Here is a 24,090-nt window from a genome sequence, read left to right as displayed (position 1 = left end):
AGATCGGGAAGGAAGTCGGCCGTGCCCTTTCAAAGGAACCATCACGATATTTGCCTAAAGCGATTAATGGAAATCTCGGAAAATCTAAATCAGGATGATTGGACGTGAGTTTGAACCCACGTCCTCTCGAATGCGAGTCCAGGGCGCTAAACTCTGCGCCACCTCGCTCGGTCTTAATAGGGTGTCATCTCTACTAACGGCAAGGCAAGCTCTGCAACGTGCTCCCATGGTGCCCAGAAGGTTGCTAAGAAGTTATTTTCATACGACGCTCCGTTCCTCCACCAGTGTAGCTGACAACTGCTGGAGGCTCGTTGGTGCATGTGGACGTGCTCCAAAATACGTCTTCTAAATGCATCCCATATGTAGTCGACAGCATTTAAGTATGGGAAACGAGCAGACCAGCCATTTCGCCGAATATCCTCTCGTTCCATGGGATCCTCCACTTGCGCTGCTTGATGTGGTCGCGTATTGCCATCCAGAGAAGTGAACTCAGGGCTCAAAGCGCACCTGAAAATATGCATACAGGGAAGGAGTACAGAGGCACAATAACATTCACCGATTAGTCTGTGTTCAAAGATTTAGAAGTCAGTAATCACATGCAACATTATGCCGCCCCACATCATACAACCTGGACCACCAAAACGAACATGTTCGCCAATGATACTGGGGCATTACGTGTTCCCATCTTTCACCATATGAAGGTACGTCCAGAATTGTCGAAGATGATCGTTTTGGAGCTCCAGATATTATCGTTTGGTGGTGGTGGTGGTTAGTGTTAAACGTCCCGTCGACAACGAGGTCATTAGAGACGGAGCGCAAGCTCGGGTTAGGGAAGGATTGGGAAGGAAATCGGCCGTGCCCTTTCAAAGGAACCATCCCGGCATTTGCCTGAAACGATTTAGGGAAATCACGGAAAACCTAAATCAGGATGGCCGGAGACGGGATTGAACCGTCGTCCTCCCGAATGCGAGTCCAGTGTGCTAACCACTGCGCCACCTCGCTCGGTTTATTATCGTTTGGAGAGGCATAATGTTGCATGGGACATGGTACACTCACTGGTCAGCCTTTTTGTGGCCCAGTACCCCTTCCCCACGTACATCTTTCCAGGGTGCAGTTGGCTAAGACTGCATTCTTATTGATGATCCGACTCGACTGCATCTAACAGCGGAGGTGGAGGAGCTCCAGGAACGAAAGGATATTCAGCAAAATGACTAGCATGCCAGTTGCCCACACTCAAATCCCATAGAGCATGCCTGAGCTGTGTTCAAGAGACGGGGGCAGAGGTACTGCAGTGTGTCCACATGCACCAGCGATCACTCAGTAGTCGTCAATCGTGCTTGTGCAGGGATGGATACCACAAGAACTCCTTATGAACCTTGTGATCAATATTGGGAGCAAGCTGCAGAGCAAGCATTGCCATTCATGGTGATCATTCACCCTATTGAGAACCATTTCTCGCGGTTTTTAATGACGAGTGGTACTATTTGTTGCGGCGACTTCAGCATAATTATTGTCTTTGAATAGAAGTGTCATTTCTGCTCACGTCATTGCGTATTTCCCGACTATACTGTAACAGTTCTATACACGGCCCTAGTTTCATGGAGCTATGTTAGTTGGCAGCGACACATTGTGCAAAAGTTACTTTCATGCTTAAATACTGAACTGCAGTGTATATACTCATAAACGACCTAGGTGTTTCACTACCTTCTTTTCGGGGTGAAAAACACTAATGTATGGCTATTTTCATTAATTTAGTAGTCAGAGCTAACAATTTTAGAATAACATTTCCCGCCATTTCGTTTTCCAACCTGAAGAGGGGTGTGAAATATAGGGTTATTCGTAAGTACCTCAGGAGCGTCAGCAGACTACTGTGCATGGCTACATGACATACAGAAGATAGACTTGTATCAATGGATAGAGCATCTAGGCAAATTTGTAACTCACATTATGTGTATTTTCTATTGAACCGGGGACCTAGAAATTACAGAGAGGCTTCGTCCTGCCGTAGCCCCCAGTGGTTCACAACCCCCACAACAAGCCACATCAGTCCACCTACCCCACCGCCACCCCACACCGAACTCAGGGTGGTTGTGTGATTCTGCCCCCAGTGGACGCTGCCCCTCCCCCGGAAGCGTCTCATACCAGATGATTGCGTGGTAGAGTAATTATGGTGTACATGTATGTGGAGACAGTGTTTGCGCAGCAATCGCCGATATAGTGGAACTGAGGCAGAATAAGGGGAACCAACCCGCATTCACCGAGGCAGATGGGAAACCGCCTTAAAAACCATCCACAGGCTGGCACCCACACCACCAGGTGGATTAGTGCCATAGACTGGCAAGCCTTCCTGCTCGGGAAGCAGCGCGTTAGACCGCGTGGCTAGCCGCTAACTATCTTCTTAGATACTAATCAAAGCAGAGGGAATGGAGGGACCACACTTAATACTTGCAATAAATATGAGTGTAGGCTTCAGTTTAGGATGGCATTTCCCCTACAGCGCTCTGAGCGACCCTCCACCACTACCGCTCTCCCAGCACGTGCGCTGCCATCTGCACATCTACCGGCCACAGGTGTTCTGTGTGGACTGTACGCGACGTAATTTTGCCACTGTCCACACAGAAAATGTAAATCGACCATCTCGGATCAACTCTCTGCACTGTTGTTTCTGATAATGGCCGCCTACCTCTCTCTGAATTCCATTGCACGACCAGTAGACTGAAAACGTACGGCACCAATAGTCTCTGTTCACCCCCTCACGGACTCCTTAGAAAATCCTCCGCAATATCGGCAAATAAAGTTTCCGACATGCAGTTGAAACATGTGAAAGTCACACCAAGTTAAGAAGCTCCAGTTTTCACAGAAACAATACGGCTTTTTCCCACTTCAAAGAAACTTGCATTGTTCAGTTCCTTAGCCAGCACATCCTTCCCTTAACAATTAACTTCCCAATATGACATCGAACTGCCGCCGAACACTACCATCATCTTCACTCTAAACCCTAAATATCCGACTATGACAGTCACCAATGCCAGCAAGGTACCACCGCAGCAAAGCTGCAATCTTAAAAGCATGAGCACTTGCGTTAAAATGATGAAACTCTGAACTGTCGTTAACACTACATATCTAGATCCTGACAGACGTATTTTCTTCTCTCCCTGGGTGTTCTCGACTTTAGAAACTTGTTTAACACTTAGGTCCGTTTATTAGTGAGTGTTGTGACTACAGAATGACTGGCATAATGAAATTTTCATTCTGCAACGGAGTGTGCGCTGATATGAAACTTCCTGGCAGATTAAAACTGTGTGCCGGACCGAGACTCGAACTCGGGACCTTTGCCTTTCGCGGGCAAGTGCTCTACCTAATGAGCTACCCAAGCACGACTCACGCCCCGTCCTCACAGCTTTACTTCTGCCAGTATCTGATCTCGTACCTTCCAAACTTTACGGAAGCCCTCCTGCGAAACTTGCAGAACTAGCACTCCTGGAAGAAAGGATATTCCGGAGACATGGCTTAGCCGCAGCCTAGGGGATGTTTCCAGAATGAGATTTTCACTCTTCACCGGAGTGTGTGCTGATATCATTCTGGAAACATCCCCCAGGCTGTGGCAAAGCCATGTCTCCGCAATATCCTTTCTTTCAGGAGTGCTAGTTCTGCAAGTTTCGCAGGAGAGCTCCTGTAAAGTTTGGAAGGTGGGAGACGAGGTACTGGCAGAAGTAAAGCTGTGAGGACGGGGCGAGAGTCGTGCTTGGGTAGTTCAGTTGGTAGAGCACTTGCCCGGGAAAGGCAAAGGTCCCGAGTTCGAGTCTCTGTCCGGCACACAGTTTTCATCTGCCAGGAAGTTTCAATGACTGGCATGTTTCTCCCCTCCAGTCTAACCTATAGCTAATAAGAGCCCTCTAATCAGTTCTGCGGCCCAGCAGAAACAACTTACTTACTTTTCTCATCCCATGGGCGGGTCAATATATTCTAACTTCATGCCATAAAATTTAAGTATACGTTTTTCCCATTCGCTATTCGAAAGTGGAACGGTAGAGGAGCAGACTGGTTCAAATGGCTCTAAGCACTATGGGACTTAACATCTGAGGTCATCAGTCCCCTAGACTTAGAACTACTTACACCTAACTAACCTAAGGACATCACTCACATCCATGCCCGAGGCAGGATTAGAACCTGCGACCATAGCAGCACGCGCGGTAGAGGAACAGCTTAAAGGTGGTTCGATGAACTCTCTGGCAGGCATTTAATTGTGAATTGCAGAGTAATCATGGATGTAGATGTAGATATTCACTATCGGAAAACTTCCACCGTGGGTGAGGGGAAAGTAAACAATTAACATGATTTATATAAAACATGCTCCTGGATTAAATAACAAACGATCCCTCATGACACCCGAAATAATGTAGGCCACTTCCACTTATTGTTAAAAATTACACAGGTAACCTCAGTGAAGCTACATTCGTCTAAGTAGCCTATGCTTCTAGGACTGGTTTAGTACTAACTTAAATCACACCGTGCTTTTGTTCTTTTCATACCCGCAAGAAAGCTGTGCCCTGGGAGTGACTCCCACAACATGAATCCTGTTTGGTCAATACCATCAGTACATAATCTGCTGACAAGATCGTCGGACTGTGGATATTCCACATTAGCATGTCATATATCCATCAGTCTCTACATACACATTACATATGCCACTGTACCTTACATGGTGGAATGTACTTCGTAACTGTTTTATCGATTTCCAATCCCATTCGCATACTGAGTGAGGTTAATACCATTGTCTGTATTCCTCTTTATGCATCCTTATCTTTCCTACCCTATTCTTGTCATCAATTCACGAGATTTACTATGGTGGCATCATAATGATCAGCACAGTTTTCTTCGAATACAGGATATTATACCATAGGTATCGTTTAAGAAGGAATTGTCCGAAATTCCACTGCTAAGGGGGTGAAATCGAGGATGAAGGGCCTTTTGAAAGTATGTCGCTATTACGGGAATTTTGAAGTTAGAACTACGAAAACTAGTGCTTGGTTTCTCAGTCAGCCGGCCGGAGTGGCCGAGCGCTTCTGTGCGCTACAGTCTGGAACCGCGCGGCCGCTACGCTCGCAGGTTCGAATCCTGCCTCGGGCATGGATGTGTGTGATGTCCTTAGGTTAGTTAGGTTTAATTAGTTCTAAGTTCTAGGGGACTGATGACCTTAGAAGTTATGTCACATAGTGCTCAGAGCCATTTGAACCATTTTTTTTTTCCTCAGTCAGAAAACAAAAAAAATACGTGCTTCAGTATTTTTGGAAATCCAACCACTAAGGGGGTAAAATATTGGGTGAAAGTTATTTGAAAATAAGTAATTCCTAAAGCACTACTAAAAGATTTGTAAGGTTACATCTATGATAATTGGAATTTGACTTCTCGGTTAGAAATTAAAAAAAAATTACGTTTCAGTTTTTCTGGACATTCAACCCCTAAGAAAATATTTCGTTACATTAAAAAAATGTTAAAGATAAATTTATGAAAACTAGCATTTCACTTCTCGGTTAGACATAAATAAGTATTGGTTAGGGGATGAAAGTTGCTATGGAAATATCTCTGCAAGAACGTAAAAGGCATGATTAACAAAAACTTTGGATTCCAGCTACCAGTACAGTCGGGAAAGACCAGGCTTATATGGCCTTCACTAGCGTGAAAAGCTTAGGAGCTGTTGCAATTTGTGGACAACATAAAATTAGATTAAATAAAGACCAAAAAAATCACTGTAGACCATACAGTCTACGCGAGAGAAGCAGCGGGTGCTAAGCTAGTCTGTCTACACTTTCATCACTAATCCTCTGACTGAATACAATCCGATTCTTTTTCTTTGTTGTAAGCATTATCTTAGATTCGTTCACATACAACGAGAGATGCCACATACGACACAAAGTGAAAATTTTGTTCAAATCTTTCTCTATTTCGTTACGATTGTTCGCCTACGACATTTCCCTGCACACAAAATTATCGTCAGTGAGAGATATTCTGGTGCTGCCGATCCTATCTCGTAAATGTTCTGTGTGTGTTGCGAACATTAGAGGTATTGCTACGCTCTGTTGCGGCGCACCCAGTGTTACTGTCGTTACCGTGCAACATTCGCTCTCCAGTACAACGTACTAGTTTCTGTTACCTAAATATCCCTCCAGCCGCTCACTTACTTGTGAAGATATTTCATGTGATCGTGTTGTAGGGTATCGACCGTATTTGGTCAAGAAATGCGCTGGAGCGGAAGTGAGTTGCAACAGATCCAGCCGCACGTGGGCGAGAGTGTTATGCTTTGCAAAGCAAAACGCGGCCGACTGGCGCTGCGGTGTAGCAACAGCCGATGCTGCAATACGCCAGCGGAAGGACAGAAGCCTTTCCTCACGTCCCACAACGGAAGTGTTTAGAGTACATGCCTTAAGCCCTAAACGTACATAGTCTGGGGCGTACAAGTACTCAGCCATTCGTGTACTAAATGATTCTCACCTCAGTATCACAGCTTACACCCCGATCCTGTGACACCGGGAACGACATCCCGGAATGCAGTACAGGGTCTGCTGTTCGACCACAAGACAGGGCAGCCTGCTCTACGTCACGATGGAGCCGCCTACTCACTGGAGGAAGTTCACAGCCACTTGTCAGCTGCGCTGCCACGTTGCCATCACAGTCCCAGCTGGATAATGATGACGATGATGATGATGTTTGGTTTGTGGGGCGCTCAACTTCGCCGTTATCAGCGCCCGTACAAATTCCCAAACTTTGCTCCATCCAAACTCGCCAATGTTTATGAAAGATGAGGAAATGATGAGGACAACACAAACACCCAGTCTTCTCGAGGCAGGTGAAAATCCCTGACCCCGCCGGGAATCGAACTCGACATCCAGTGGACTACCAGCTGGAGACATCGCTGACAGCTGCATTCGAGTGACGCCACGTTCGGGCCCGCTCTTTGCGCTGTCAGCGATGCTGAACGTCTATTGTTTTGCATGAGAGGCAACTGGATGCCTCCATCAAGTTGTTACTGATGTACTATAGCTGTGGTCTACAAAAAAAAATTAATTGAACAAATCTGCTGTCGTTGTGATGTCCCATTTCACTCTCCACGGGTGACAACCCACGGATCATTCAGCAGTATCTTTGTTGACAGCCAGCGCTGTAGTACAGACCTGAAGATAATCTATACCCGGTCCGTTGAAACATGTCACTTCAAGGTCACTCCCCAAGCGCCGTAGAGTTGGTAGTATAACTAACAAACTCGTGAGGAATGGGAGGCGCCGCGTCTTCTGAACCAATAACAGCACTGAACAAAAGCCGGTTCCGGCGTCGACGCTACCACGTTGCCGACTTCTGTGTAAACATTGTATGTTAGTGCGCCAACGCCTGCTGTTGTGTTGTGTTACCACCTCGACTACAGTTTTTGTTTGTTAAACAATGTCACCAAAACGATGTCGTTCACCAAGCGAGCCGGCCGATATGGCCGAGCGGTTCTAGGTGCTTTAGTCTGGAACCGTGCGACCGCTACGGTCGCAGGTTCGAATCCTGCCTCGGGCGTGGATGTGTGTGATATCCTTAGGTTAGTTAGGTTTAAGTAGTTCTATGTTCTAGGGGTCTGATGACCTCAGCTGTTAAGTCCCATAGTGCTCAGAGCCATTTGAACCATCACGAAGCGACAATCCGTTGCGCCGTGGAGTGCCATTAAATAGTCAGGCTTTGGAATTGCTACGGAGGACGCGTGAGTTTTACGAGCAAGAAAAAGAATTTGTTTCTGTTCATGGGCATGCGTCCATTCCTGTCGATCAAGTTGTAGAGCGTAACTCGAAAACTCTAGGATTCAGTGAAAGAACAGTTATAAGGAAAGGGTGCTACTTCAAGACTTACAAGACAGTGAAGGAAACAGTGTGGAAGAAAGCCCCTGTGGGAGAAACAGTGTGTTTCTAAGCACTCCGGGCAAGAAAAAGCAGCAGCCTCGTACTGTTACAGATATTGATTCTTTCCAATCCGATGCAATTCGTCGGCACATATACGGATACTATAAAAGGAAAGAATACCCCACAATAGCAAAGTTGCTAATTTCTTTAAAAGAAAGTGAACTTTTCTCAGGGGGGGAAAACGTCACTTAAGATGGTATTAAAAAGTATGGGCTTCCGTTTTTAAAATTTAGATGGACGAAAACTGTCACTAGAAAAAGCTCATGTCGTTGCAGCTCGTACCATTTTCTTACACAAAATTGTAGGAAAGGACATACACACAGTCATATGGTTAGATGAAACCTGGGTCAACGCTGCAGAATCAGTTGAGAAATGCTGGACAGATGATACTCCGAATAGCAGCGGTCATCAGCCAACAGGAAGAGGGTCTAGATTATGACCCACGCAGGACCTTCAAAAGGCTTTGTGCCTGAAGGACATCTAGTTTTTCGATTAAAAAAAAATCGGTGACTATCATGAGGATATGGTCCATCCACGGTTTCTGCAGTGGTTTAAAAATTTGTTGCTCCAGTTTATTGTTCCGACACTGTTTGTGGTGGACATAGTACCGTACCATTCCGTGATTTTAGATAAATCTCCCACCACTAGTGACCGTAAATAAACTATGGTGCAGTGGTTGCAGGCGATAGACATTGCGGCGGACATGAGCATGACAAAGCTGCTGTTACACTCGCTCGTGAAACAAAATAAGCCTGTGACGCCTAAATACGTCGTAGATGAAATTGCAAGCGAACAGTGTCACTTGGTAATTAGGCTACCGCCTTATCACTGCCATTTTAATCCAATTGAATTGGTTTGGAATGAAGTCAAGGCGTTCATTACAAGTAACAACAAGACTTTTACTATAACAGAAGTGGAAATACTGCTACGTGAAGGTCTTGCTACTGTAGACGCTACCTCATGTAGGAAAATAGTGGACCATGTTGCTAACTGATAAGAGAAGCACAGACTATAGATGGCGTTATAAATTAAAACGAAAAATTAATGATTTCTCATGATGATGATGAAGACAACGGTTTTGGAGCCGATTCCGATGATAGTGAAGAAGAACTGGATGGAATTACGCCATTGACATCGAAAATTGGTGAGTGTATATGTATACAGAATTAATTCTTTTTCTCTCTGCAATCGGGTAGGCTATGCATGTTTTGCTTTATTTCTTTCTATGAGTGTGGATAGCGTGTTATTTGGTATGCTTAGATTTACATTATTATAGACGTTTTAGATGCAGCTATTACTGCAACAATTCAGAACGACTTTTCAAGAAATTGTCATTAACTCCGAGTGTTTTTATTTCCCGGTTTCATATACTTGGCTCTAATGGCTCTAAGAACTATGGGACTTAACATCTGAGGTCATCAGTCCTCTAGACTTAGAACTACTTAAACCTGACTAACCTAAGGATATCACACACATCCATGCCCGAGGCAGGATTCGAACCTGCGACCGTAGCAGCACCGCGGTTCCGGATTGAAGCGCCTAGAGCCGCTCGGCCACAACAGCCGGCGTTTCATATACTATCAAACGCTTAGTTTCCGTCATCGTTCTCTCCATTGTAAGAATAACGTATTTTGTTGCACTTACGTATGAACGTTGTTTGTAGCTTACATTTACAAATCGTACTTCGGAGTTGCGGACGTGTGCGGTGGCAGCTATTGCAACCTCGCAATCGCAGTGTATCCAACCACACGCGAGCTGTCAAGTGACATGTTTCACTGGCTCGAGTATAGGTGGCATATCGAAATCCATAATTATGAATAAGAGAAAATGTGGACCAGGCGATGTTTTTCCATTTATTAATAAAACTGAAATCACAGACCCGATGCCTTGGCGTAAATCATGAAATTGTTGCAGTACAGCGTCCTACTCCTTTTGTAAACCTGTGAAAAGGGAATCGACATGTTCACCTGCATCTGCTGTTTGCGAGATATTGTATACGAATAAAGAATGCCTCACAAGCAAAAACTGAATGAAGCCAAAATTGAAATAGGGAGAGTCATGCACGAAGCCTTCAACAAATTTGGAAGTGAAGTTCTATCTACCAGCTTAATAGGAAATCTTAAGATTTGGGCTTATGTTGAATCAGTAAGTTAATCGAAGACACCCGTCCAGCGCCCCTGAGACCATAATAGCACTGAAACAAATGACAGAGAAAGACCGAAATAATGAATGTGTTTTTCCAAAGCGGTTTCACTCGAGACGTTTACACTGTGGTTTCTACCTTAAATTGTGGTTTGGAGCGACTTAAAGCGGAATCACCACATAAAACTAATCGAAGATGGGCAGATGGAAGATGCCACACTGAGTGAGATTCACTAGAAGAGTCCTCAGAAAATGTATCCACCCATAAATGAGGTAGTTTATGAAACGCACTTTCGTCCGATACCTGAATACTGCTCGTCAATCTGGGATCCTTGCAGATATAGGGTTGATAGAGCAAATAGTAAGCGCGGAAGTGTCACGGGGATACTCTCCCACCTCCAGTGGCAGACGGCGCTCGAGAGGCGTTCTGCATCACAGTTTGCTTTACTGTTATAGTTCCAGTAGCCCAAGTTCCTAGAAGTCCGCCCCCGATAACTGAGTGGTCAGTGCGACAGAATTTCAATCCTAAGGGCCCGGGTTCGGTTCCTGGCTGGGTCGGAGATTTTCTCCGCTCAGGGACTGTGTGTTGTGTTGTCCTAATCATCATAATTTCATCCCCATCGACGCGCAAGTCGCCGAAGTGGCGTCAAATCGAAAGACTTGCACCCGGCGACTAGTCACACGACATTCACGTTCCTAGAAGAGTCAACCAGTAAATTGGCTCCTCCTGAGCATGATTCGCGAAACGCCCACGAAGATAAAATTAGAGAGATTCTAGCCCACACGGAGGCTTACCGGGAATCGTTCTTCCCGCGAAATTTCGCGACTGGAGCAGGAAATGGGGAAGGGACAAAGCTATACGAAGTACCCTCCGCCATACACCTGACATGGCACATAGATACAGACGTAGATGAGGAAAGCAAGGTGTGTTTCACAAGAGTATACTTTTTCTTTCCCTCCAAATCCGTGCTGATACTTTGAGACAAATTTGTTTTCCTCCAGAAACGTCATAAATTTTGAGCTTAGAATACGCTCTACGATCCTGTAACAAACATAGGTCAACGATGTTTGTCTATATATCTGTGCATTCTATCCTGAGCCTTTTTGTAAACAGAACTGACATGCTCTTTTCCAGTCAGCGGGACCATTCGATACTCAAGAGATTCTCGGCAAATACCAGCTAGATAAGGAGCTAATACAAGGCAATACTGACCCTACGACTTCTCATAGAAGATAGGTTAAGGAAAGGCAAACCTACGTTTATAGAATTGGTACACTTAGAGAAAGCTTTTGACAATTTTGACTTGAATACTCTCTTTCAAGTTCTAAAGGTGGCAGGGATAAAATACAGGGAGCGATAGGCTATTAAAACTTGTACAGACACCAGACGACAGTTATACGAGTAGAGGGAGACGAAATGGAAGCAGTGGTTGAGAAGGGACTGAGACAGCGTTGTAACCTGTCCCCGACGTTATTCAATCTGTATACTGAGCAAGCATTAAAGGAAACGAAAGAAAAATTTCGAGTAGGAATTAAAGTCCAGGGAGAAGAAATAAAGACTTTGAGGTTTGCCGATGACATTGCAATTTCGACAGAGACAGCAAAGAACTTGGAAAAGTAGTTGAACGGAATGGACAGGAGGATATAAGAGAGACATCAACAAAAGCAAAACGAGGATAATGGAATGTAGTCGAATTAAATCAGGTAATGCTGTGGGAATTAGATTAGGAAATGAGACACTTAAAGTAGTAAGTGAGTTTTGCTGTTTGGGAAGCAAAATAACTGATGATAGTCAAAATAGGGAGAATATAAAAAGCAGACTGGCCATAGCAAAAAAAGTGTTTCTGAAGAAGAGAAGTTAATCACGTCGAGTACAGAGTTAAGCGTCAGAAACTCCTTTCTGGAAGTGTTTGTATGGACTGTAGCCAGGTATGGAAGGGAAACATGGACGATAAACAGTTTAGACAAGAAGATAATAGAAGCTTCTGAAGAATGCTGCAGATTAGATGGGTAGGACACATTTTGAGATATCAAGGGATCACCAATTTATTACTGCAGGGAAGCATGTGGGGTAAAAATGGAAGAGGGAGACCAAGAAATGAATACAGTAGGCAGATTCAGAAGGATGTGGGTAGCAGTAGTTACGCGGAGATGAAGAGGCTTGCACAGAATAGAGTAGCATGGGTAGCTGCATTAAACCAGTCTTCGGACTGAAGACCAAAACAACAACAACAACAACAACAACGAACTAATTTCGCAGCGTTTTCAACGTAAAATCTGACTGGAATTACGTTACAGATGATTATTTCTAACACCAGAGTTAGCATCCTAGCGATATTCTGCGAAACTTTGCAGACTTCTTGCGCTACTTGGCTTGGTTCAAATGGCTCTGAGCACTATGGGACTCAACTGCTGTGGTCATAAGTCCCCTAGAACTTAGAACTACTTAAACCTAACTAACCTAAGGACAGCACACAACACCCAGCCATCACGAGGCAGAGAAAATCCCTGACCCCGCCGGTCTTGCGCCACTGTTCGTGAAGCAGTGTTACGAGCATTCGGTCAAGGTGCGACTTCTTAAATACAGACTAGTGGGGGGGGAGACGCTCCTGAACCCGCGATACACGCCGTAAATCATGCAAGGGGAAGCCCAATAGTCAATGCCGCCTTGAGTGAGTTATGAGTCCTGCGGAGCTTGACAAACGGCCTTTGCAAAGCTCAAACGCTCTAGAGCTAGTTTCAGATGGCGGTAGTGGGGATACAGAGTGCAGATCGACAACTCAAGATTCGCAGAAGTGGGCAGTATATCAGATGGGCTTAATGCTTCGACCAAGTGAGTTATGTACACTGTACTTAGGTAACTGGTCCTCGCGCACACAGCTGGTTTCTGCAGCAGCCGTCGGCGGTGCGTTACCTGGCACTCCGCCAGCAGTTTGCTTCCTCCAGCCGGTTGACCGGATTACTGTTCCGCGAGGAATTATAATCGCTGTGCAGCTAACCACTCTTCACATACGTGAAGGCGCACGGATTGAGAGATTCAATTCATTATTATTTTAAAATATCACACTCCTCTGTTATTCCACTGCTTCTCTTCCCACATCTTTACCTTTAACTACGCATAACGCGCAGGAACTGAATATTTGGTTTTATTTGATAAAACAGTCGTGATATGTGTATTAACTGTATGTACAGTGATTACGTTACATCACACTCGTGGAGCACCAGGATCTATCAGACCCGTATCAAATACCTAAATCGTATTGTTCAAACTAAATTGGATAACTTCGTAACCAGCATACTCACGTAACTCACAAGGGGGGGCCACGGCGTTTGGAACGCGGATTTACTGCAAACTTCGTACACTCTTAGTACTCCATTAGGACAACAAAATGTGTAAGCAGTAGCGTGTACTTTTCAAGCGTTATTGAGAAAATCGCAAGATAATTTCGACCGTAAAATGTCGTCAAATATATACACCTGTGCGTGGCCGTTTTTACCAGGAAGCGCCGGCAGCCGAGTGGTTAGCGTTCAAACCCCGTAGTCGCTGGGTCGAGACCCGCTCGTCACTTTTTTTTATTTCTAACACAGTCATTTTCTTTGCTATTTATATTACAGTTGTTGTAATGGGAAAAATACGTGTAATCGGATGAGCTTTTATTAAATTTACAATGTTATTTGACAGTCTACAAATTTTCATTATCACAAATAATGGAATATTCATAACTAACGACTAGTAAACGACCAAACGCATAAAGTGATACTGAAAATGTATTCTTGTCCGTGTCTTCAAATTTGTTCGTATTTAATCGAAAGAGAACGAGAAATTGCTTCTCGTGAAGACGCTATTAAAATACACTGATACTGCATGACCAATGATTAGCGCCGATATTTAAGGAAATGCTGCGTTATGCATGGTTTGCTTCCAAATTATCGGCTGAAAGAGACATTTTTGAAAATGTTAATGAGATTTGTTTTTCCATGGAAAACCTCAAAACACCTTGCGTGTGCGGAAACGTAGCATTTATTCAATACAGCCGGTGCGGTTTAACTTTGTTTTTCATGTTTTTACGAAAAATACCATCCCGCAACTTGTAATCGAAATGTCGAAGGCGATGATTAATTGTACATCTTTCGAAAGCCGTCGGTGCCGTCAAAACTTGGAGGTAACAAGTCGTTTCGGGCTCCTTCCAGGTATAAGGGATTTCTCAAATCGTGGACAAGCATACATTTTCAGTATCACGTTATGCGTTTGGCCGTTTACTAGTCGGTAGTTATGAATATTATATTATTTGTGATAATAAACATTTGTAGACTGCCAAATAACATTGTAAATTTAATAAAAGCTCATCCGATTACACGTATTTTTCCCCATTACAACAACTGTAATATAAACATCAAAGAAAATGACTGCGTTAGAAATTTAAAAAAAAAACTGACGACCGGGACTCGATCCAGCGACCCAGCGACTACGGGGTTTGAACGCTAACCACTCGGCTGCCGGCGCTTCCTGGTAAAAACGGCCACGCACAGGTGTATATATTTGACGACATTTTACGGTCGAAGTTATCTTGCGATTTTCTCAATAACGCTTGAGAAGTACGCGCTATTACATACACATTTTGTTGTCCTAATGGAGTACTACGAGTGTACGAAGTTGGCAGTAAATCCGCGCTCCAAACGTCGTGGCCTCCCCTTGTCACATGTAAATCATTACACAGGTGGAGGTATTTTCAAGGCTAGCCCAAAAATTCATTTGTTATGATCACATTCGCATATGTCGTTATTCTACCATGTGCACAACGTGGCTTCGGTCACATACTGGACAAAATGAAATTAGTATCATAAGACAGACACGAAACCAACAAGCACCACAGTAGTATAAGTTTATATGCCAACTAGCTTTGCAGACTGGCAGAATGTATGATGAGATAAGAGAAATTATGCAGATAGTCAATGGAGAGAACAATTTGATTGTGATGAAGGACTGAAATTCATTAGTAGGAAAACGATGTAAAGGAAAAATAGTAGAAAAAAATGGACTAAGAGAAAGCAATGAAAGAGGAATCCGCCTGGTCGAATATTGCAGAGAGCATAATTTAATCATCTGCGACACTTTGTTTAAGAACCATGAAAGAATGTTGTAGACATGGAAAAGACAATTGAAGGTTTCATATTGATCATATAATAGTAAAACAGAGATTTTGGAACCAGATTTCAAATTGTAATTCATTTCAAGCTGCACATGGGGACTCTGATCACAAATTACTGACAATTAACTGTAGATTCAAAGTGAAGAAACGGGGAAAAGGTAGGAAATTTAAGAGCTGGGACCTGCACAAGAGCCGGTCCCTGTGGCCGAGCGGTTCTAGGCTCCTCAGTCTGGAACCGCGCGACCACTAAGGTCGCAGGTTCGAATCCTGCCTCGAGCATGGATGTGTGTGATGTCCTTAGGTTAGTAAGGTTTAAGTAGTTCTAAGTTATAGGGGACTGATGACCTCAGATGTTAAGTCCCATAGTGCTCAGAGCCATTTGAACCCTGTATAAGACGAAAGTATCAGAAGTTGTTGAGAGTTTAAGAAGAAGCATTAGAGCACTAATGATGGAAACGGGGAAAAGAAATACAGTAAAAGACGAGTGGATAGGTTTGAGAGATGAAGTAGTGAAGGCAGCAGAAGAGCAATGACGTAGAGAGACGATGCTAATGCAAGTGCCTGGATGGCTCTGAGCACTATGGGACTCAACTGCTGTGGTCATTAGTCCCCTAGAACTTAGAACTACTTAAACCTAACTAACCTAAGGACATCACACACATCCATGCCCGAGGCAGGATTCGAACCTGCGACCGTAGCAGTCGCACGGTTCCGGACTGCGCGCCTAGAACCGCGAGACCACCGCGGCCGGCGCAAGTGCCTGGATGTCAGAGGAGATAATGATTTAAATAACGAAATTTGCAAAAACCCCCGTCCGGCCAGTCTGATTTAGGTACTCCGTGATTTCCCTAAATCGCTTCCGGCAAATGCTGGGATGGTTCCATTGAAAGGGCATGGCCGACTATCTTCCCCATGCGCCCCTAATCCAATGTGACCGACGACCTCGATGTTTGGTCACCTTCCTCAAAACCAACCAACCAGTCAGATGGAAAGCCAATATTAAGCAAAGAATGGAAAGCTTAAGGGGGGACGGTGATGAAATTGACCAAAAATGTCAATTTTCGATTTATTTTTTATTTGTTAGTACAACTCATGGACAATAAGTTCCCAAAACTTTCAATGTTGAAATCGCATCCGAAGTGCCCGAAAATTAATTAAAAGTGTGACGCGGCCTCCCTGCCACGCCCACGTTTTGAAGCAGCACTTGAATACCAGCTCAGTGAACAACGATTCTGTGTATTACTTTCAACCAGACGTATGCGGGATACATCTAGAAGACCGTGATACATACTCTTAGGTTTTATAGATCATCTTTGGCCGATCCTGCACTTCTCAAAAAGTGTGTTCATGGCAAAACCCAAAATCCAAATGAATCTCTAAATTCACTCACATGGAAACGATGCCCTAAAAACACATTTGCATCTGCTACAGTTGTCACAATTGCAACTTATGATGCAGTTATTGCATTTAATGAGGGGAACGTCGGGAGGATGAAGGTATTAGAAAGAATGGGCTTCAAAATAGGAAATTTTATTGAAGACATCCTGAGAAAAATAGATTCACAACGCGTCTCTGCAGCTGAAAAGTCGGTTGAAGACCTGGTAAAGGGAAGAAGTCAGACAAAAAGAAACCAGAAGAGAAGCCTTGAAGGGAAAGACAACCCAGAGTACAGATGTGGTGCCTTCCGAAGAAGTGACATAAGGAAAAAAGTTAGGTTGAATTTTAAATTGCGTTTACTGAAAATTTTGTTTTTTAAAGTTTATGTAGCTGTTCCTCAGATTCTATGAATGCTAGAATTATGAAATTTTGTACACATATTTCTGTAAACTCAATAAACGTTGTCTCAAGAGCAAATTTTGTAATTATGATTTGCAAGCTGAGATATGGGACAAAGGGCTTGGAATTTTTCATGAATTTAAAATTGTACTTGTGGAATTATAATTAAAAATTATGAAAATTCTCCTCTTTGTCCTATTCCAAAAACCTCACGAGAGAAGCTTACAACGTATAAAGTGGTTAAACAGAGAAAGTTTTGTAGAAATCTCTCGAATACTTTCCCAGAAAAAGGAACATACATTATTTTTTGAAAATAAAACTTCAAATTTCATTCAAAAAAAGATGAATATATATATAATCAAAGGATTTTATATGTAAATGTGTTACTTTCATGTAAAGCGTGGTACAAAATTTCATTGCCATATCTCCAAAACTGTGGATTTGGTGCATTTTTGAAATAGTGTGTGTTTGTCATCAACGTTCCCCCTTAAACGTACAGTAGAAGGGATATACAGGGAGTCCCAGAAATGTTACGAAAAACTTAGAAGGGGTGTAGAGGGTTTCTTGAGAAACAAATCGAGGATAGAGACCAATGCCCAGGAACGTCATCCAATGACGCTACAGAGCGTCGAAGTTACCTGCGCTTAAGCGCCACCGTCAGCCACTATATCACATATTCGGCAGCAAACGTGACTTTTAACGCTGACGAACCGTCGGCGCAACGTCTCGCAAAGTTGTTTGTTGTTCAGTGACCGCGACTGAGTGCCACGATCGCCAGTGGAGAATATAGAGATAGCTGTTGCGCAGAAATGCACTATCTCCTATGAATGCCATGCTCTGTTGTGTCGGTTGACGACGGTTTTGGACACGGATTTCCATCCGTAGTTTATTTTTTTCCTGAAACCCTCTAAAATCTCCATTGGATATCGGTATACAGTAGTAAAATAAACTGCAGATGAAAACCCATGTGCGAAATCGTCAACTACTTAGGCATCACCACATTGCATTCATAGGAGACAAGGCGGCAGCTACCATCTTCTCCACTGACGTTCGTGGAAATCAATCGCGCTCGCTGAATAACAAACAACATTGTGCGTCATTCTGCGAACAGTCCGTCAGCGCACAAAGTCACTTTCGCTGCCGAAGGGGTAGCCTAACGGCAGACACTGGCGCCTATACTTTCGATGCTCTGTAGCCTCGTTGAGTGACTTTTTCAGCTAAGGGTTCTTATCTTCGATTTGTTCCTCAAGCGACCCTCTTCGACCCCTCGAAGTTGTCGCAACATTCCTTGGACATCATGTATACAGGGACTGTACTATGAAAATGAGCTTGAAGGTAACATAACAGAAAGGAAAGAGGAAGTAGCTGAGAATGAGACAGGGGATACTATACTACGGGATGAATTTGACAGGGAGCTGAACGACTTACGCCGAAACAAGTCCCTAGCGTAGATGGCATCACTTGAGAACTGCTGATACCCTTAGGAGAGTCAGCCATTTTCAAATAATTCCATCTGGTGTGCAACATATATCAGACAGGAGAAATATCCTCAGACTTCTAGAAAAATGTAATATTCCAAAGAAAGCAACGCTGACTGGTGTATTACCGATCCATAAATTTAATAAGTCATGGTTGAAAATAGTGGCACGAATTATTTACAGAAGAATGGAAAAACCCATAGAATACCATCTCGGGAAAGATCATTTTGTGTTCCGGAGAAATGTAGATACACGTGAAGCAGTACTGAAACTACCACTTATTTCATAAGACAGATTAAGGCAATTGAAACCTATGTTTATAGCACTTGTAGACTCCAGAGACAATGTAGACTGGAGTACGCTGTTTGAAATTCTGAAGGTAGCAGGAGTAAAATACAGGGAGCGAAAGACTGTTTTCTACTTGTACAGAAACGAAACGGCTCTTACAAAAGTCACTACGAATCATTGGCAACAGACTACCGAAACGTGCGTTGACGCCGGCCGAGCAGTTCTAGGCGCTACAGTCTGGAACCGCGCGACCGCTATGGTCGCAGGTTCGAATCCTGTCTCGGGCATGGATGTGTGTGATGTCCTTAGGTTAGTTAGGTTTAAGTAGTTCTAAGTTCTAGGGGACTGATGACCTCAGCAGTTAAGTCCCATAGTGCTCAGAGCCATTTGAACCATGGAGCGACCAGCTATAGAATATGGCAAGAGTACTGGTTTGGTTATTGTGGAAGAAATGCTGAATGCTCTCCAATATGTGGCTATAATGGTAATTCCAAGTACCAACTGGCATATACCAGCAGGTTCAAATGGCTCTGAGCACTATGGGACTTAACGTCTGAGGTCATCAGTCCCCTAGAACTTAGAACTACTTAAACCTAACTAACCTAAGGACATCACACACATTCATGCCCGAGGCAGGATTCGAACCTGCGGCCGTAGCGGTCACGTGGTTTCAGACTGAAGCACCTAGAACCGCACGGCCACACCGGCCGGCATACCAGCAGGATAATACAACACGCCACACTACTGTTCACACTACAAACGTCGAATGTACGGATCATATGAGATGCCTCCCAGAGGCAATCGTCATGAAGTGACACAGCATGTGCTTCAATAATGGCAAGAAATTCCTCAAAGTGACATACGGAGGTTGTTTGCTTCCACTCCACATTGGTTAAAAGTATATATTCGTGTCTGTGGGGTTCACACCTGATATTGATGTTGACGGTGAACATCAGTTCTGAACAGAACGAAAGTTCAATCATTTAATACCTGTTATGTGACGAGGATTTCTACAAAATTTGATGAACACCGGGCAGATTCTTCATGGTGTAACATTCTCCATTAGCCTCGGTGTACTAATGTTAACACTTGTACGAGTGTTTACTGAAGATGTATCTGCGTCAATGGTCACCGTGTAACACCATAGCTGTACTGATTTATTTTGCTTTTGTTTCATTTAATGTTACATTGCTGTGCTTCTGTAAATGTGTTTGTTTGAATAGATAACACAAAACTATATACTCCTTTCTTTGTTAAAACTTTGGTGTCATGATTTGATTGTATGCTGTGTAGCATATCTCTCGTTTAAATGCTTTGTCCCATTTGGAGGGAACAAAACTTACTGTATATAATTGTAATTTTGTGTGAATAATTTTTTGTAGACATGTTAATATGTGCAAATGTTCTGTGTTATCCAATGCGTTTGTTTGCTGTTATGTAAACTGCTGATCCTCACTTAGGGCTCTTAGTATTCTGTGTATAAGAGGTGTAGTGGTTCCCCTTGGGAACGGAACTGTGTAGCACGCGCGAAGTGTGGCTGGCCTGTGTAGAAAAGGTGGAACTGTTAGTCAGTCGGGGACGAGCCAGCAGTCGGAGACGAGCTACGAGTCCGTGCACTGCTATGTAAAAGGTGCATATGGTGCTAGTTCTGAGAGAGGCTTTTCCTGCTACTTTCCAATGCCTCGGATGGATGGATAAATAGCTGGAACTATTCTGGAATTTGTATCTGTCGTCGCCACCAAGAAATGACAGAGTCCAGCAATTCAGTCTACGAATCCACCTACCAACATGCAGTTGCCACCACGTTGCGCAATCACTGTAACGTAATACTATAATGATGTACAGTGAAGGATCAGCTTAATGGATGTGTTATTGTGCTCAAATATAAGGTAATTTATATCTGAATTTATGTACCAACCTTGATTTTTCTCCTCATCATAACACTTCTCAGGTTCCTTTCCGTTTGAACTAAAGTAATCACCGAGTGTCCCTAATGAAAGAACTTTTATGACCAATGTTATGCTAATTAATGCCTCTTGAACTTAGTAAAAAGAAAGTTAAAGTTAATGTGGCAAGAGAGTGAGTTAAAGTAAATGTTGTTTGCTGAAAATAATTTTCCTATTAAAACTGCTTATTAAAGTGCTGTTGCCAACTGCAAAATTAAAAGTTCTTAAGACTGAGGCTTCTAAAGTTTTGCTTAGCTAATGATCACCTTGATATCTGTAGTAAATTCTAAAAGGTGAGCCAGTTTCTTGCAATTTTGTTAACATTGTGTTTCGATGTAGTAAAAGTGAGAAAGCTGCTGTTGTGAAACGTTATACACTCTTGTTTGCTAAGTGTTTGTCTCTCTTGTGTATTAGAAGTGCATATTAATAGTAATGTTATAAAGACCATTCACTCTGTGTAAGCCCTGAAAGTAATAGTGTGTTTCGGTATCTGTTATAATTTTGCAAATAGTTTCTGCTGCTCTAACTGCTAGCTTCATTCTTAACGTAAACAAATGTATGTGTCAGGGTTCACTGCACTCCCGTGTGACAAAGTATAGGTTGTGTTTATCCACTAAAATTACTAATAACTATTTTCATGAACGAGAATGTTAATCATTCTCTTGCCTAGTTAGGCTGGCGACCGTTTTCTTTCTCAGTTGAACAGTACAGATAGACAAAATTTTGTTCGTTACTGTTCAAATATTTACGTAATTCTGACTTTCATTTCCGATAAGCCACCTCCGTTAGGAACAACACGGTCAACATAACAAAATTCCTCTCAGAGGGTAACACTGCGCTGTTGCTTTATACCATAATCGCTATAGCAAAATAATTCTGTTTTGCAAACTGACTCCTACTTTAAGGTTATGGTATAGCAGTAGCAGCCAGGAGTGTTATACGTGGCTTTTCCGTGACAGGACTAGTTTGTTCTGTTGGGGCATAATACGTAATAAACCAAATTTGGTATTTCATAGTATAAGCTACGTAAATACGCTGTTGTAGTGTTATAACCGCAGCAGAGATCTGTGGTTATGCGAAACAGAAAACGTCTGGCAATACGAAGACTGAAAGGAGTTGCGGTACAGTGGCGGTAAGGTGGAGGTAGCGAACGCAAACGCCAGTCAACGGCTTGCAAATGCGCATGCCAGTCTCGCTTGTTTGTTTACGTCCGCTGAAAACGGGCTAGATTGCTTATGCGAAGACCGAGTGAAATTACGCATTCTGAACGCATCGGGGTAGTGGATGCCAGAAAGATGAAACTCTTAACAATCGTCGATTCGCGGCCTCGCAGACTTACCAGGAATAGTTCAGTGAAGGGCAATGCCATTTTCCGTGCGAACGTTGAGGTAACCACGACACTTTTTTTAAAAAAGGGCATCTTACCTGTATTTACAAAAAGGATAACAGAAATACATAGTTATCTGCCGATATCACTAATGTCTGTCTATGGCAGGAACCTAAAAGTCTTCTCAGCGCAACTGTGACGTCGTTACAATAGAGAGAACTAACATCCTCTAAAATCAGTGCTGATTTAATAATCACTTTCGCGACACACAGGATTTTGGAACATATATTATGTTCGAACATTATGAATTACCTCGAAGAGAACGGCCTATTGACACACAGTCAACACGGATTTAGAAAACACCGTTTTTGTGAAACACAACTTCTCAGTTATTTGACTATATTCGTGATTTCCAGTCAGAGAAGTAGTAGTAATTGACGGAAAGTCATCGAGAAAAGCAGCAGTTATTACGGGCGCCCTCCGACAGTGTTATAGGGCCTCTGCTTTTCCTTAGCTATATAATCGATTTAGGAGAGAATGTGAGCAGCGATCTTAGGTTTTTGCAGATGACACTGTCGTTTATTGTCTACTAAAGTCATCAGAAGATCAAAACAAATTCCAGACGATTTAGAAAAAAATATCGTGTGGTGTAAAAATCTGCAATTGACCCTAAATAATGGAAAGTGAGAGATCATGTACATGAGTGCAGAAAGGAATCCGTTAAACTTCAAAATTCAACTAACTGCCTAGGAATTACAATTACGAACAACTTAAATTAGAAAGAACACATAGAAAATCTTGTGGGGAAGGCGAACCAAAGACTGATTTCTATTGGCAGACTACTTAGAAGACCCAACAGATTTACTAAACAGTCTGCCTACACTACTCTTGTCTGTCATCTTTTGGAATACTGCTGCGCAGTCTAGGATCCTTGCCGGATAGGATTAACGGACTATATCGAGAAAGTTCAAAGAGCAGCAGCACGTTTTGTACTATCGAGAAATAGGGAAGAGAGTGTCACTGACGTGATACAGAGTTTGGGGTAAACATCATTAAAACAAAGTCATTTTTTGTTGCGGCGGAAGCTCTCGCAATATTTCAGTAACTCACTTTCTCCTCCGAATGAGAAATAATTTGTTAACGCCGATTTACGTAGGGAGAAACGATCATCATAATAAAAAAGGGAAATCAGTGCATAGAGCCATTTTTTAAAGATATAGGTGTTCGTTTTTTTCCGCGAGCTATTTGAAATTGGAATAAGAGAGAATTATCGTGAAGATGGTTCGATGAACCGCCTGCCAGGCACTTCAGTGTGATTTGCAGAATATCCATGTAGATGCAGAATTCGCACTTCCTACACACGTTATATCGTAAATAACGTACTCAAAAAGAAAGATTATGGTTCAGCGTCCCACTGACGTCTATATCATTAGAGACGAAGCACAAGCTCAGTTGGGAGATAGGTTGGGAATGAAACCGACAGCAAACTTCTCACTGGAACTGCCCCTGTGCTAAAAGATTTAGGGAAACGGGGAAAAAAACTGACACAGGATGGCCAGACAAGGTAATGAACCCGAATCCTCGCGAATCCGGATTCATTGTGCTAAGCACTGCGTGTAATATCCGTAACCCAAATCTCCGAAACTTGCAATATTGATAATCTCTGCCGCAGCGACCGTAATAATACAAAGACGCTTTGCGTGCAGGTTTTGAATCTCTGTCAGCCTTCTTTCCTTCCCCTCGCTCCGTTATGAAATACATGAACCTAAATTACCTGTTTAGGGAGGATCAGGAGGAAAAGTATATGCTTTGAGGGGTGATAGTGCTAACGATTCTGAACAAAAATCGTCGTATGATCATACGCCCTGTTTTTAACAGTTTCCGCGAAAACTAATGACAACAATGCGGTGACAGAAAATGGAACGTTGTGATCTAATCTTTTGTCTAATAGTGGTCATTTCCTCACAAAAGATCCTCAAAATGTCAGCTATCAACTGCAATGGATTTTGTAGCTCTTGTAGACAGCTCCACAAACAGGAATCTCATGGA

This window comes from Schistocerca nitens, chromosome 4 (genome assembly GCF_023898315.1).
Source record: "Schistocerca nitens isolate TAMUIC-IGC-003100 chromosome 4, iqSchNite1.1, whole genome shotgun sequence".
NCBI lineage: Eukaryota > Metazoa > Arthropoda > Insecta > Orthoptera > Acrididae > Schistocerca > Schistocerca nitens.
The sequence above is the reverse complement of the archived record's forward strand: the minus strand, read 5'-3'. Positions refer to the sequence as shown.